Source organism: Orycteropus afer, unplaced genomic scaffold (genome assembly GCF_000298275.1).
Source record: "Orycteropus afer afer isolate SDZICR_OR568_19922 unplaced genomic scaffold, OryAfe1.0 scaffold00048, whole genome shotgun sequence".
NCBI lineage: Eukaryota > Metazoa > Chordata > Mammalia > Tubulidentata > Orycteropodidae > Orycteropus > Orycteropus afer.
This window is the reverse complement of record NW_006921635.1, coordinates 6408551-6423432: the sequence shown is the minus strand read 5'-3', so window position 1 is coordinate 6423432 and position 14882 is coordinate 6408551. Positions and strand designations below refer to the sequence as shown.

Genomic DNA, 14882 nt, shown 5'->3' with positions numbered 1-14882 from the left:
AAATAGGAAATTCTTAGAAATTTAACATATTAGGAAACAAAAACAAAAACAAAAAAGGAACAATATCCCAAAGGGAGGGTTTAGCTCTGCTAGGAGATGAGTAGGAAACCTTTGCAACAACTGAAACGAGGCCCTTGGAAACAGATGCACACAGTTATGCACAGAACACAGTTCCAGAGAGAGTACAGAGAGAGAGTTAAAGGGCCCCGGGCGGAGGAGACCAGGATCTGTAGTTTAAAGGCACCCTGTTGGCAAGACTGTCTCAATTTCTAAGTAACTAGGACGCACAGGGTTAACTCAAACTACAGCCAAAAAACCGAAACTCACTGCCATTGAGTTGGTAATAGCAACCTCCATGGGTTTCCAAGACTGTAAATCTTCATCAGAAGCAGGCTGTCTCATTTTTCTTCTGTGGAGTGGCTGGTGGGTTTGAACCACCGACCTTTGGTTAGCAGCCAAATGCAGCAGCTCCCTATTGAACTAGAACAGCTCCCAAATTCTGACCTTAGAGATTCATCTTATCTTTCTGCAAATAGTTCTGTTTGTGCCAGAATCTCACCCTTCCTGTAGCATTAAACAGGTCCTTACCTAATAAATAAGGTTATCTCTTGCATGGGATTGGTTTCTGAATATGTACAAAATGCTGTGTTGTGGGTTGAATGGCTCTTTCTGTGCCTGCTCTTGCTCTTTTTAATGCCTGTTAATATGTGGGGTCGTACAGAATATGGTAGTTGCTGGGATTTAAGCATGGTATATTGAGTCAGTGACAGTTCCGTAAACTGGAACGTGAGAAATGTGGGAGCCTTTCAGGAGTGCGCGAGCCTTGGGACTGGTCACACAGGTGTTGGCATGGACACATTTAGCCAGCTTTTAGCCCAGCTCTGTTGCCGCCTCTCAGACCTTCTGTTTCTTGGTTATAAAATGGAGACAATGTCCTCCTTTGAGGGTAAAGGAGAAAATGAAATGAGATCAGTGGGATAAAGGACCCAGAATGGTGACTGGCGTGCGGCACATCATAATGGAGAAAATACGGGGAAAGGGCTTTGATTCCGAAACGGCCGTCATTTTAAGCATTGGCTCCCTCAGGGTCCTGTCTTGCTCCATTTTGAAGTCATGTGTTGTCATGGATGGGTTGACACTATTTCTTCAGTTCTTTATGACCTGGAAAAGTACGGTCCTTGTCTTTATTTATATACTAGAATAATGTAGCATTATCTCTTCTTAAAAATATTTTATTGTGTTTTAGGTGGAAGTTTAAAGAGCAAATTAGGTTCTCATTGAACGATTTTTATACACATTGTTCCATGACATTGTTTATAATTTTCACGTTTCAGCATTCTCATTCTCTGTTCTGTTTCCATTTAATCTAATTTCCCTGCCTCTGCTTAGCTTCTCATCTTTGTTTTAAGGTAAATATTAACTTGTTTGGTCTCATGCAGTTGATTATTTAAGGGAACACAGGTGGTATTGTTTTTCTTTATAAGCCAGTCTATTATTTGGATGAAAGGTGACCACTAGGAGTGACTTGAGTTCCAAGTTCAAAGGATATCTGAGGGTGCTAGTCTCGGGGGTTCCCGTAAACTCTATCGGTTCAGTAAGTCTGGCCCTTTTTAATTTTCTTTTTAAATTCTTTTTCTTTTCTTTAAATTTCATTTATTTTGTTATTGTTGCACAGAAAACGTATACCGATTCAGCAGTATATGCATGTACAATTTAGTAACATTGATTACGTTCTGCAAATTGTCCAACTGTTCTTATCCTCTTTTTCTGAGTTGTTCCTCCCTCATTAACACAAACTCACTGCCCTCTAAGGTTCTATCTAATTTTTCCAGTTGCTGTTGCCTATTTGATCCCATATACCTGAAACCAAACCCACTGCCATAGAGTTGACTCTGACTCATAGGGACCCTTTAGGACAGAGTAGAACTGCCCCATAGGTTTTCAAGGCTGTTAAATCTTTGTGGAAGCAGATTGCCTTATCTTTCTCCTGTGGAGCAGCTGGTGTGTTCACACTGCTAGCCTTTTGGTTAGCAGCTGAATGGTTTAAGCGCTATGCCACCAAAAACCCAAAAACCAAACTCAATGCCATCAAGTCAGATCCGACTCATAGTAACTCCTTGGGTTTCTGAGGCAGTATCACTATGGAAGTAGATTGCCCAATCTTCTCAGAGCTCCTTACCCCATATAAATAGTTCTTAAAAAAGCATAATGCTCAAGGCAGACCTTTTTTACTAGTTAAGCTAAACTATTGTTTGAACTTTTGAAGACTTCAGGGGATATTTTTGGTTTAAGATTTAAAAATGATCTCAGGCCAGTTCATCCACCCTCCATGGCTCTGAAAATGTAGAGTCCATGAAAATTTGAAATTCTGTTAAGATCCACACAGTCAAATGCCTTTGCATAGTCAATAAAACACAGGTAAACATCTTTCTGGTATTCTTTGCTTTCAGCCACGATCCATCTGACATCAGCAGTGATATCCCTTGTTCTACATCCTCTTCTAAATCCAACTTGAATTCCTGGCAGTTCTCTCTCGTTATACTGCTGCAACTGGTTTTGAATTATCTTCAGCAAAATTTTACTTGCATGTGATAATGATATGGTTTGATAATTTCCCCATTCTGTTGAATCATTTTACTTTGTTGCTGTTGTTGCTAGGTGTGTCATGTCGGCCAAAGTGACACCATGTAAACAGAACAAAACACTGCCCAGTTGTGTGCCATTCTCACAGTCCTTGCTATACTTGACCCCATTGTTGCAGCCTGTGTCAGTCCATCTTGTTGAGGGTGTTCCCCTTTTTCATTGACCCTCCACATTACCAAACGTGGTATTCTTCTCTGAAATGGTTCCTTCTGACAATGTGACCAAAGTAGGTGAGACAAAGTCTGACCATCTTACTTCCAAGGAGCATTAATTCTGGTTGTTCTTCTTCCAGGATAGAGTTGTTAGTTCTTCTGGCAGTTCATGGTATTTTCAGTATTCTTTGTCGACACCATAGTTCAGTTTCTTTGGAATGGGTGTAAATATAGATCTCTTCCAGTTGGTTGGCCAGGTATCTGTCTTCAAAATTTCTTGGCATAAATGATTAAGAGCCTCCAGTGCTGTATCCATTTGTTGAAACATCTCAATGGTTATTCCATCAGTTCCTGGAGCCTTGTTTTTTTGCCAATTTCTTTAGTGCAGCTTGGACTTTTTTCTTTAGTACCATCAGTTCTTGACAATATGCTATCTTCTGAAATGGTTGAATGTCAATTAATTCTTTTTGGTACAATGACTCTGTGTATTCCTTCCATCTTCTTTTGATGCTTTCTGCATTGTTCAATATTTTGCCCATAGAAGCCTTCAGTATTGCAACTTGAGGCTTGAATATTTTCTTCAGTTCTTTCAGCTTGAGAAATGCCTAGTGTGGTCTTCCCTTTTTGATTTTCTACTTCCAGGTCTTGGCACATTTATAATACTTTGTCTTCTTGGCACCCTTTGACATCTTCTGTTCAGCTCTTTTATTTTGTCATTTTTTTCCATTTGGTTTAGCTACTCTCCATTCAAGAGCAAGTTTCAGAGTCTTTTCTGACATCCATTTTATTTTTCTTCCTTTCCTGTCTTTTCATTGACTTTTTGCTTTCCTCACATATGATGTTCTTGATGTCATCCCACAACTTGTCTGGTCTTCAGTCATTGATGTTTAATATATTAAATCTGTTCTTCAGGTGGTCTCTAAATTCAAGTGGGATGTAATCAAAGTCATATTTTGGCTTCCGTGGACTTGTTTGCTCATGTGCAAGTTCAAGTTGAAGCCAAAGAAAATGAAAACAAGTCCCTGAGAGCCAAAATACAACCTTGAGTATATCCTTTCCAATTTGGTTACGTTTTATTTCCCCTTCTTGCCTTTTCTAGTGAGAGCTTCCAGTGCAGCATTAAATAGGAGTGGTAATGAAGGCCATCTTTGTCTAATCCTCATTCTCAGGGGGAATGATTTCACTCTTTCTCTATTGAGAATAATATTGGCTGTTTGTTTTGCATATATAGGTTTAATTATATCGAAGAATTTCCCTTCTATTTCTATTTGCTGAAGACTTTTTTTTTTTTAATAAAAAAAAAGGTGTTGGATTTTATCAAATGCCTTTTCTGCATTGATTGAGATGATCATATGATTCTTTACCTTTGTTTTATTTTTGTGCTGAATTGTGTTGTTTGAGTTATCATTGCATCCCTGGTATGAATCCCACCTGCTCATGATGTATTATTATTATTTTTTTAATATGTTGTTGAATTCTCTTGGCTAGAATTTTGTTGAGAATTTTTGCATCCATATTCATGAGAGACGGTGGTCTGTAATTTTCTTTTTTAATGATGGCTGGCTTTGGTATCAGTGTTATGATGGCTTCATAGAATGGATATTCCTTCCTTTTCTGTGCTCTGGAATAGTTTGAGTAGAACTGGTGTCAACTCTTCTCTGAATGTTTGGTAGAACTCTCCAGTGAAGCCATCTGAGGTGGAGCTTTTTTTGTTGGAAGTTTTTTTAATGACATCTTCAGTTTCTTCTTTTGTTATGGAGCTGTTCAAAATGTCTACCTCTATTTATGCTAGTTTAGGTAGGTAGTGTGTTTCTAGAAATTTGTCCATTCCTTCTAGGTTTTCAAATTTGGAGTATGATTTTTCATAATTATCTGTTATGATCCTGTTTATTTCAGTGAGTTCTATTATAATGTCTCCTATCTCATTTCTTATTTTGGTTATTTGCATCTTCTCATTTTTTCCCTCTGTCAGTTTGGCCAGTGGTTTGTCAATTTTATCAATCCTCTCAAAGAATCAACTTCTAGTCATCTTGATTCTTTTTATTGTTTTTCTATTTCATTGACTTTTCTGATCTTTGTTATTTCTTTTTCTTTCCCCCTGGTGACTCTGGACTTCTTTTACTGCTCCTTTTCTGTTTGTTTGAGTTGTTTGTTATTTTTTGTAGTTTGTCATTGAGTTGGACCCAACTCATAGTGACTCTTCCTTGGGTTTCCGAGGCAGTATCACTACTGAAGTAGATTGCCCAACCTTCTTCTGAGGAATGGCTGGTGGGTTTGAATTGCCAGCCATCTGGTTAGCAGTCTAGTGCCTTAGCCATAAGCTATTCATTTTGGCCCTTTATTCTTCTTTAATGTGTGTATTTATTACTATAAACTATCTGAGCACTGCTTTTGCTGTGTCCCAAAGGTTTGGGACCACCAGCCACTCCTCGGAAGGAAGGTTGGGCAATCTACGTCCATAGTGATACTGCCTCGGAAACGCAAGGAGGGGTCGCTATGAGTTGGGTCCAACTTGATGGCACGTAACAACAATAAAGGTTTTGGTATGTTGTGTCTTCATTCTCATTTGATTATAAGAATTTTTAAATTTCACTTAAAATTTCTTCTAGTACCCATAGCACTGTGTCTTGATCTGTCTTCAGTAGGCATAATATTATTGGTGATTTTTCCTACAGACATATGAGATTGAGTAGAATTTATTTCCCCAGACTTAATTTAAATAAAATCTTACAAAAAGGATTTACTTAATTACATGATTAATATAGTTACATATTTTCTCTTATATAATTTAATATTTTCCCTTCCCTGTAGGCTTAACTTCTTTTTACTTTTTAGAACATAGAAGGTCAAGGTATTTAGTTCTTGCGAGTTGCCCCTCAGGAGAAGTTCATCTTGGGATGATGGGTGCTTCGAACGAAAAGGTTTTTGGTACCTGATTCTTTGGTGTACCTGAGGCCGATGCTGCTGGTCCTCCGCCCACACCTGGAGTTAGCCTGCTCTTACTCTGTAGAATCTATAGCGTGTGTTTAGTGAGTAAGCTTCTTTCCTACCACATGGACTGTGACACAGATCATTTTTTAACAAATACAGCTTTGGATGTCTGTCTCTCTTTTGCTTGATCTTTCTTTTCTTATAGCCTTATGAGCTTTCCTAGCATTACTTACAACTAGGAAACCAGTATCTCCTCTAGATATTCTTTATGCATGTTTTGAATAAGTCCTTTTGGTATCGACAGCAATAATTAGAAGTGTTGGAGTCTTCTTTGTCATGAAGTTTCATACATAATTATGTATGAGACCATCAGGCAACGTGTTTATAGAAGTGCTGCTGTAAATGAATACTTGTGAGAGGCAGAATTTTTATTATTTTATTTATTCATACTCTGTCTCATTCCAAAAAGAATTTGAGGGAGCTGAGATGTACTGTATTTAAAAGGTGCAGAGAGCAACAGGGGTGTTGGAGGTTAGAGAAATCAAGTGCAATTGCAGGGGTCTGGGAGGCCTTTCTGGTGGAGATAGCGTTTGAACGTTTCCTCACTTTAAACATACTATTGCTCAACATTTATCCTTAAGAAATCTGGAGTTTTTAGTTACTCTTACTAAAACTCATCATTTATAGCAATGGATCCTAGCTTTTTAAAAAACCTGGCTACACATACGCATGCACACGTTTATACATACGTGTATAAACTTTTGAAATACAATGTGCCTTATAATACAGTTTAAGTTGATTTATATTTCAATTTTCATTAACCAGAAATGCCCTTGATGTAAATCTAGCATCTTGAGAATGGACTTTCTTAATGCTGGGACTCCAAAATCCAGAAGGGTATTTGGAATCCTCAAGGAAAGATTAAAGTATAATGCCTAAGGCATTTGACTGCTAAGCAGAAGGCTGGTGGTTCAAACCCACCTGCTAAAAGGGCAAGGAGGACACATGTTCTGACCTCCTCTGACCCCATAAGAGGAAGACAGAATCACTATCAGTAACCCAAGGCCTATTCCTACAAGGCCAGACATGCTTCCCTCCAGCCCTTTCACCCAACTGTTCCTCCCAAAGCACCCACCACCTCTCTCCTGGGTTCGATAATTCGCTGCAGTGGCCACACAGAACTCACAGGTTATGGGATTTATTAGGGAAGCACCAGGCTACAATTCAAGTTCAGGAAAAACACTCAGTCTCTCTTCCAGCCACCATCCCTCAGCCAACAGTCTCTCACAGTCTCTCTCCCAGCAGTGCGTGTCCCTCTGTGTCCCACTCAGCAATGCGTGTCTCTTGCGTCTCTTTCCCAGCAGCACGTGTCTCTTTCAGGAGCGTGTGTCTCTTTCAGGAGCGCGTGTCTTTTCAGCAGCACATCTTCCTTCACCAGCAGTCAGAGAGAGACTTCCTCTGCCTCCAGGAGGCCTCCTTTTGAGCCTGGCCTGGTGGCCAAACTAACCAATCATAACATCAGAATTCTAAGCACCTGAGAGAGAGCAGGAACCTCCCAGAACATTGCTTTGTGTTGTGGCCAACAGAAATACCCCAGGTGGATAACTTTTACGATCAGGAGCTCCTCAGTTGCTCACAGAAAATTCCACCACAGAGTTTACAAAGACTTAAGACTAGAAAAGCCATACCAGGTAATTTACTACGCTGCACCACCACAGCCACTTCTTGGAAGGAAGACGGGGGCAATCTATTTCCATAGAGATACTGCCTCGGAAACTCAAGGAGGGGTCGCTATGAGTCAGACTGACTCTGTGGCAGTGAGTTTTTGTTTGTTTGTTTGTTTATATTCTTATTTAATAATATTTTAAAAAAATGAACTCAAATTTCTTCTTGAAGTACCTGGAAATATTGAACATTATAACACTAGGATCAGAGATCACAGATAAGTCCCTAGCATTGACTCTCAAATTTTAGCATGCTTGAGAATCAGTCACTTGAAGGAACCCTGGTAGTTCAGCGGTAAAGCATTTGGCTGCTAACTGAAAGGTTGGCGGTTCAAACCTACCAGCTGCTTCATAGGAGGAAAGACCTGGTGATCTGTTCCCATAAAGATTGTATATAGTCTAGGAAACCTTATGGGGAAGTTTTACTCTGTCCTGTAGGATCACTGTGAGTCATAACTTGATGGCACCCAATAAGAAGAATCACCTTGATTTTTTTAAATTGCAGATTCTCAGGCCCCACTACAGAGACTCTAATTTGATTTTTCTGCGTGTGGGCCCAGGTATCTGTGTTTTCATTAAGTGCCCCAATGATTCTGATGCAGGTACTGCTCAGACCAACTTTGTGGACCAACACCAGTAGTGCAGGCTATAGGATCAGTTTCATCATTAACCCTTTCATGACCTGTGGCACACCATTTTCAGCTTCTCAGGTTTTTTGGGAAGTTGCTATCCTAGTTGTTGTACATGCTACTGCTTAGCAGGAACCTATGTTACTGTGTGAACCTGAAGAAACGGGCCTCATCCCACCAGTCCTACCACCAGAGTCCACTTGGGACATATTTGTCCCACATAATTGTATAAAAATCCATATTAACGCAAATAAAATTTCCCCTTGATTTCAGCTTCCTTCCATTATTGAAAACACATGGTATCGACAAAAAATTCTAAGCAGAAATTAATTTGGTCATGAAAGGGTTAAGTAAGTGGAAATGATGATGGCTTATTTATAACCCTGGGAAGGAAGCCAGAGGGCAATCTACTTAGGTAAAGATTTACCACCTCTGAAACCCAGTGGGGGTCTCTATGAGTCAGAATCAGTCCATGGCAGTGAGTGTAATGGTGTTTTTTATTTATAACACTGTACTTAAAATGTGAAAGTAATTTATTGGTATTTTTCTAAAATGCTTATTGTTTTTTAAAAATTGCAGCATTGTAAGTTCTCATTCCTCTTCTCTGAGCTTGGTTTTCCTTTATCTTCTTTCCTCTTTCAGTCACTTCAGCAGAGTGACAAAAATGACTGTCATTAGGCGATGAGGGTTTAACTTAGCAGTCACATTACAACTTCAGGTCTTAATGTTTATAGAATTTGTGAGGTTGGAAAGAACCCTGAGATCATTTAATCCTCTTTTTTCTCAAAAGATACTGAGTTCCTTTCTCCTCTTGGGATCTTTGCTAAGAGGTTGGAGACTTTTTTTGGAATTTTTTTTTTCTTGTGCTTTAGATGAAAGTTTATAAAGCAAATTAGTTTCTCACTTAATAATTTATACATAGATCGTGTACTGACATTGGTTACAGTCCCCTCAATGTGTTGGCACTCTCTGCACTTCTACCCTGGGTTCCTCATTTTCATTCCCCCAGCTTTCCTGCCTTCTGAAATTTATTTTTGAGCGAATGCTACCCTTTTGGTCTCGTATGGTTGAATGTTCTCAGGAGCACATTCCTCAGGGTGCTGTTGTTTGCTTTATAGGCCTGTCTGTTGGTTGGCTGTAGGGTGATCTCTGGGAGTGGGTTCAGTTCTGAATGTGAAGGGTGTCTGAGGGCCATAGTCTCAGAGGGTAATTTTAAAATTACTTTGGACAGTTGAATAGGTTGCATATAGAGCGGTGCTGCTCACAGTGTGGTCCACGTAGCACATTGTCAGTTCCCCGTCCACATAGCACACTGTCAGTTCCCCGTCAGTGACAGGGTAAGTACAGAGATCTGGGGTGGACGTTTAGAAACTTCACTACAGTTTCATAGAGTAATCTTATCTCTGAAATAATAAAACTTGAGACTTGTATTTTTGTATTTTCATTTTTGAAGCAATTAATTCTTACTGTATTTTATAAAAGTATCATTCCAAGAATGGATTGGAAAAAAACAACAAAATTGGTTCTTCCTCATAGATAGTTGGGAAGAACTGATACAGATTATCTAACACAGTGTTTGGCACACAGGAGAGTCTCAAAAACCAACAACTTCCTTGTGTCTTTAAAATTTGCATTTCTTTCATAAAAAAGATGAGACTTACTGGTCTGATAGAGACTGGTGAAACCCCCAGACTATGGCCCCTAGTCACTTTTCAGGCCTGGAATTGCTTTCGCTCCTGCAGCTTAGCCAGATAATGGACAGATCTGTGAGGTGAACATTCACACCAGGAAGGTACACTCCTTGGAACAATCAACCATGGGACATCAGAAGAGCGGCATTTGTGTAGGGAGAAAGCTCAGGGGGCGGGAATGAATAGGAAAGAAGGACACAGGGACAAGGTAACCACCGGGAGGGAGTGGGAGGAAAGATGATTGCGATCAATATCAATATCATGAATCAAAATGTGTATACATTGTTAAATGGAAAATGAATTTGCTCTGTAAACTTTCACGCAGATCACATATACACAAAATTTTGCATGGCAGATAATCCGAATAACAGATAAACGAAGCCTTATTTTATAGGGGTGGGGAACCCATGAAACTCACTGCCATCGAGTCGATTCTGACTCCTAGCGACCCCCTTTGGGTTCCCGAGTTGGTAAATCTTTACGGAAGTAGATTGCCTAGTCTTCTTTCCGTGTAGTGGCTGGTGGATTTGAACAGCCAGCCTTCCGGTTAGCAGTCAAATGCCTTAGGCACTACGCCACCAGAGCTCCTTTATTTTATACAAATAAGGGGATTAAAATGGGCACTGCTGGTTTTCAACTATTAATAATTCCCATTTTTCTTTTTAAACTTAGCTTATGCTTTGAAGGAGCTCTAGTGGTGTAGTGCCTAGGGCATATGACTGCTAACCAAAAGGCTGGCAGTTCAAACTCACTCGCCACTCCTTGGAAGAAAGACTAGGCAATCTACTTCCATAGAGATACCACCTTGGAAATCCAAGGAGGGGTCTCTATGAGTTGGATCTGGCTTGATGGCAGTGAGTTTTGTTTTATTTTTGGTTTATGCTTTGAAGAGAGACGAGACATACAGTAGAATGTGATACATATTCTTGGAGATACTTCTTAATATTTAATGTTCTACTGTCCCACCAATTAAGCAAGGTTGAAGAAATTTAAACTTTTTATAGCTAGCCATATCCTTATTTGGATATATCATGGTAGTATTTGTATGTTGTTCTCTTGGATAAGAGAAGGACAGGGGCTTTTGTCAATTTGCTCATCAGTTTTTGGAAAACACGTTGTTGTAATATTGTTTGGCACTTCCATTTTGGTGCAGTTTTGTGCCATTGCTGTTTACAGATACAGCCATTTTATTTTTAGCAACCCTTTGATATCTTTGTTATTGGAGTAACCTTGTTCTGATTTTTTAATCAAATCAAGTTGTAGTTGAATTTATGGATGACAGAATAAACTGTCAAAGGCTGGGAGCATGCTGTGGTGTTTACATGATTGAGGGACCTATTTGTCATACTACTCAGTATCATGAAATCATCACTCCCGATGTAAGGATAAAGAAAAGTCAATGATGGAGCCAGGTGACTCTCCCCAAATGTCACCACTTTAGAAATTCTGTTTACAATCCCAGAATCCTCAGAACCAAGATCCCTTTGATGTACGGGATTTCATTTTGGTGAATTAAAAAAAATATCTTAAGTGTTAAGACACCTGACGGGATTGCTTTTCACTCAGTGGTACCAGCCACTTCTGGGTGATACCATTCACGTAATGTAACAGGATCAATCTTCATCCATATAGTGAAAGTGACACCTTTTATTTATTTATTTATTTTAAAGAATCTCACTTGGGAAAGCCTTAATCTTTTGCTTTTTTAAACATTGCGTAAATATTTAATACACAGGGCAGCATTCCTCTTTGTTTTAAACCTAGTTCTTACTCTTAAAAATCTCAAATTCTTAATATTGGTGGTATTTGAAATTAAAGTAGAATTTGAAACAACCACTATGGATCATGGTGCAGAGTGTAGTTTTGCAGTGACCTCAGGTAGGCTGTGTATTGCTCTCTGGTTTTAACAGGAGCTTCTCTCTCTGTCTCTGCCTCTGTTAAGACTTTCAGACCGCTGTGCCAAGAACCGCTATTATTAATCCTGTTGTTGTGCACACATTCCATTTTGGCAAATGCCAGTTGATGGGATTAAAATTACCCTTCACATTTTAAAAGTTATGTTTCTGTCATATCATCAGCATGCAGGTGGATCCTGGGGGACAGGAAATGAATCTTTTTAACCTAACTTCTCAAAGTTAAAGCTAAGAATTTATTTTGGCTTTTTGCTTTGACAGATCTGGTAGCATTTTCTTAAAATAACTGGATTTATTTCTGTTCAGCAGTCATTGTTGAAACCTGAAGAAGCACTGCGTTTTGCAAAATATAAAAGGCAAATAAGAATCTTTTATTCTTTTAGTAATACATGTAATAATATGTTCTTTTGTATGAGAGTTGATAAAACTGGTTTTTAGGTGGGCTCATAATTTTAGCCTTTTCTGTCATCGAACAGGTTTAGAATTTAGGGTAATGGTACAGGTTTGATGAAGTGTCCGTTAGCTTACAGTGTGTTGACATGTGCTTCTTCAGGTTTTGGTATCAGTTACTAAATGTTAGGATCGAAGTCTGTTTCTGGTATGTCTTTCTATGCCAGGCAGGTGTCAGTGTAGCAACTCTGTTCCTATGCAAAGTCTGGTACTTCATCCACCAAAACACCCCATAAAAATCCCTCACCTGCTATGCCTTTTGACTGTGATGAGCCCATGGACTAGTCCTTGGAACTGCATGGCTGTCAAGGTAACATTGGTAGGGAGGCCAGACATAATTTTCCCGAGGAATGGTGACTGCTAATACACTTCCCAAGGAGTCTAATGGCTCGGTGCCTAAGGCATTTGACTGCTAACCAGAAGGGTGGCAGTTCAAACCAACCAGCCGCTCTGCAGAAGCAAAATGGAGCAAGCTACTTCCCTAAGGATATTCCGCCTCAGAAACTGAATGGGGGTCACTATGAGTTGGAATCAACTCAGTGGCAGTGAGTTTGGAGTTTTTTTGAAATGCGCTTTCCAGTCAGGTCCTTTGTTCATATGAAACCCTCTTGTTGTTCCTTAGGACTGGCATTCTGTTTGGGACTGGGCTGAGCCAAAGACTTCATCTCTATCATACATATTTGCTAACATGAAAATAAGGAGGCTTCTAGACTTGTAGCGACTGACTGCCTTGTAGGAATTCAGGAGTTTTCTTCATGGCAGACAAGGTCTCATGGAAATCTTTGCACCAAGTTTCTGCTCTTTTTTGAGAATGGATGAGAATTATGGTGTGTGTTTAAAACTCAAGCAAATTGATAGTTTTTTTTTTTTTAAGTTCTCTTTTGCTTTTTGTATTTGCAAGTGCCAAAGTGAGGCGGAGATTTTTGTTATGTGCCTAAGCATACAAACAAAAACCCCCAAAAACCAAACCCTCTGCCATCTTGTCAATTCTGACTCATAGAGACCCTATAGGACAAGGTAGAACTGCCTCATAGGCTTTCCAAGGCTGTAAATCTGTATGGAAGCAGCCTGCCTCAACTTTCTCTCTCCCGTGTAGTGGCTGGTTGGTTCGTAGGCAGATGCTTTAACCACTGTGCCACCAGAGCTCATTCATGTATCTAGGTGCCATTTCGTGGCCAGAGGTATTATTTTATGGCTGAATGCCTGTGTGGCTTTGTGTTTTGGTTCTAGATGACCTGAATGGAGTTGAGCTCAGTGATGACTTGTCTTATGCCTCTCTCTTGTTGTCCTCTTCCATCCCTACCTCTTTTTTTCATCCCTTAGAGATGTTTTTAATAGCCATGGGGGAGACTGTGTGATGTCCATGTTTAATTTAAACATTTAATTTAAAGTCAGCTTCACCAACCTGTATTTATATCTGGGTGGTCATAGCTAATTTCTGACTGCCTAAGATTTGAAATGTTGGTAAAATTGACCTTTTTTTGAGAAATCTTGAACTTCCTGCCAGGATAGGGTTATATGGATGGCCACTTCCCTCTCAATTTCTAAATAAAGTCCAACTTCTTCGCAGATAAACCTTCAAACTGAACATTCCTATTAGTTTCATTTTTAGGTAAAGAAAACATATGTCTCTAGTCAGAAAGTACTGTATGTGCTGGTTCATAGTATGGCACAGTTTCTTTACCTTCAAAAGGGAAAGGACGTTTCAGTCTTTTCAGACGGCAAGGAAAAACGTGCGGTATAATGATAAAACCAATGTGGTGTCATGGCATGAAAAAATAGAGGTCTCAGTGCACTGAGCTTTTTTCCTCTAAAAAACTCTGCCTTTGAACGCTTCAGCACAAGATTGAACAAAGTTTTTAGACAATAACAAAGAAAAGCAGAGCTCTTCTGCAGAGGAACCTCGAGTTTCTTGAAGAAACAGAAACTTGGAGAAGATTGTCTGGAACAAATGCAGGAACCTAGGATGTCTCAAAGGGGCAGAAAGGAGAGTGCCAAACTACTTGGCCTCTTCCCACCATCACTGATCACTTTAAATTCTCATTTGTCAAATTGTACTCTTGGATATTACAAAAAGACTTTGGTTTATTAAGATTCTCTAGCAAGGAACCATCAAAAGATTTTTGGTACTTAATATTTGATTTCAAGATGTTGAATGTTCTCAATGTGAGTGTTTTCCTCCCCTTTTTTATATGATGTCTCATCCTACTCAAATTTCAAAACATGGCCCAAAAGGTGTTAGTGTTCTTAGAAATTAAAATTAAATTTAAAAATACTTAAAAAAATTAGTGAATCTAAATGAATTTTGTTTTGTGAATTCCATAATCCTCCTGAGGTAATGAAAGAGATGTATATTCTTGCCCCCAGATTAGAGTTTGGCAGCTCAGAGGTTTCTGATGGTCCCTGTTGCCTCCCTCCCTCCCTCTTCAGGCCGTCTCATCATTTTTCTGCCTTTTATATCTGAATGGATGAAAATAAGAAGTAAAAAGAAGTCTAGGAAAAGTTTCTAGCTAGGGTCTGGCTTGAATATGCCTTGTTTTGGTAACCTAGTGCCGCTCTGACAAGAATATACCACACATGGGATGGCCTTAACAAACAAGAGTTTATTCTTACAATTTGGAGGCTTTAAGTCCAAGTTCAAAGTGCCAGACTCTAGGGGCTGGGTGAAAGCCCCTCAACCTTGGAGTCCAGCTCTGCCTCCTGCTCCCAGCCCACTGGAGCTAGAGGCTTTTCTTCACTCAGACAGCTG

At 39.5% G+C, this 14882-nt stretch overlaps 1 protein-coding gene across 1 annotated transcript in view; it reads left to right on the top strand.

Moving 5' to 3' along the window:
• The window catches only part of HECTD4 (HECT domain E3 ubiquitin protein ligase 4), a 195967-nt gene that overhangs the window by 20658 nt on the left and 160427 nt on the right, over nucleotides 1–14882 (top strand). The window lies entirely within an intron of this gene.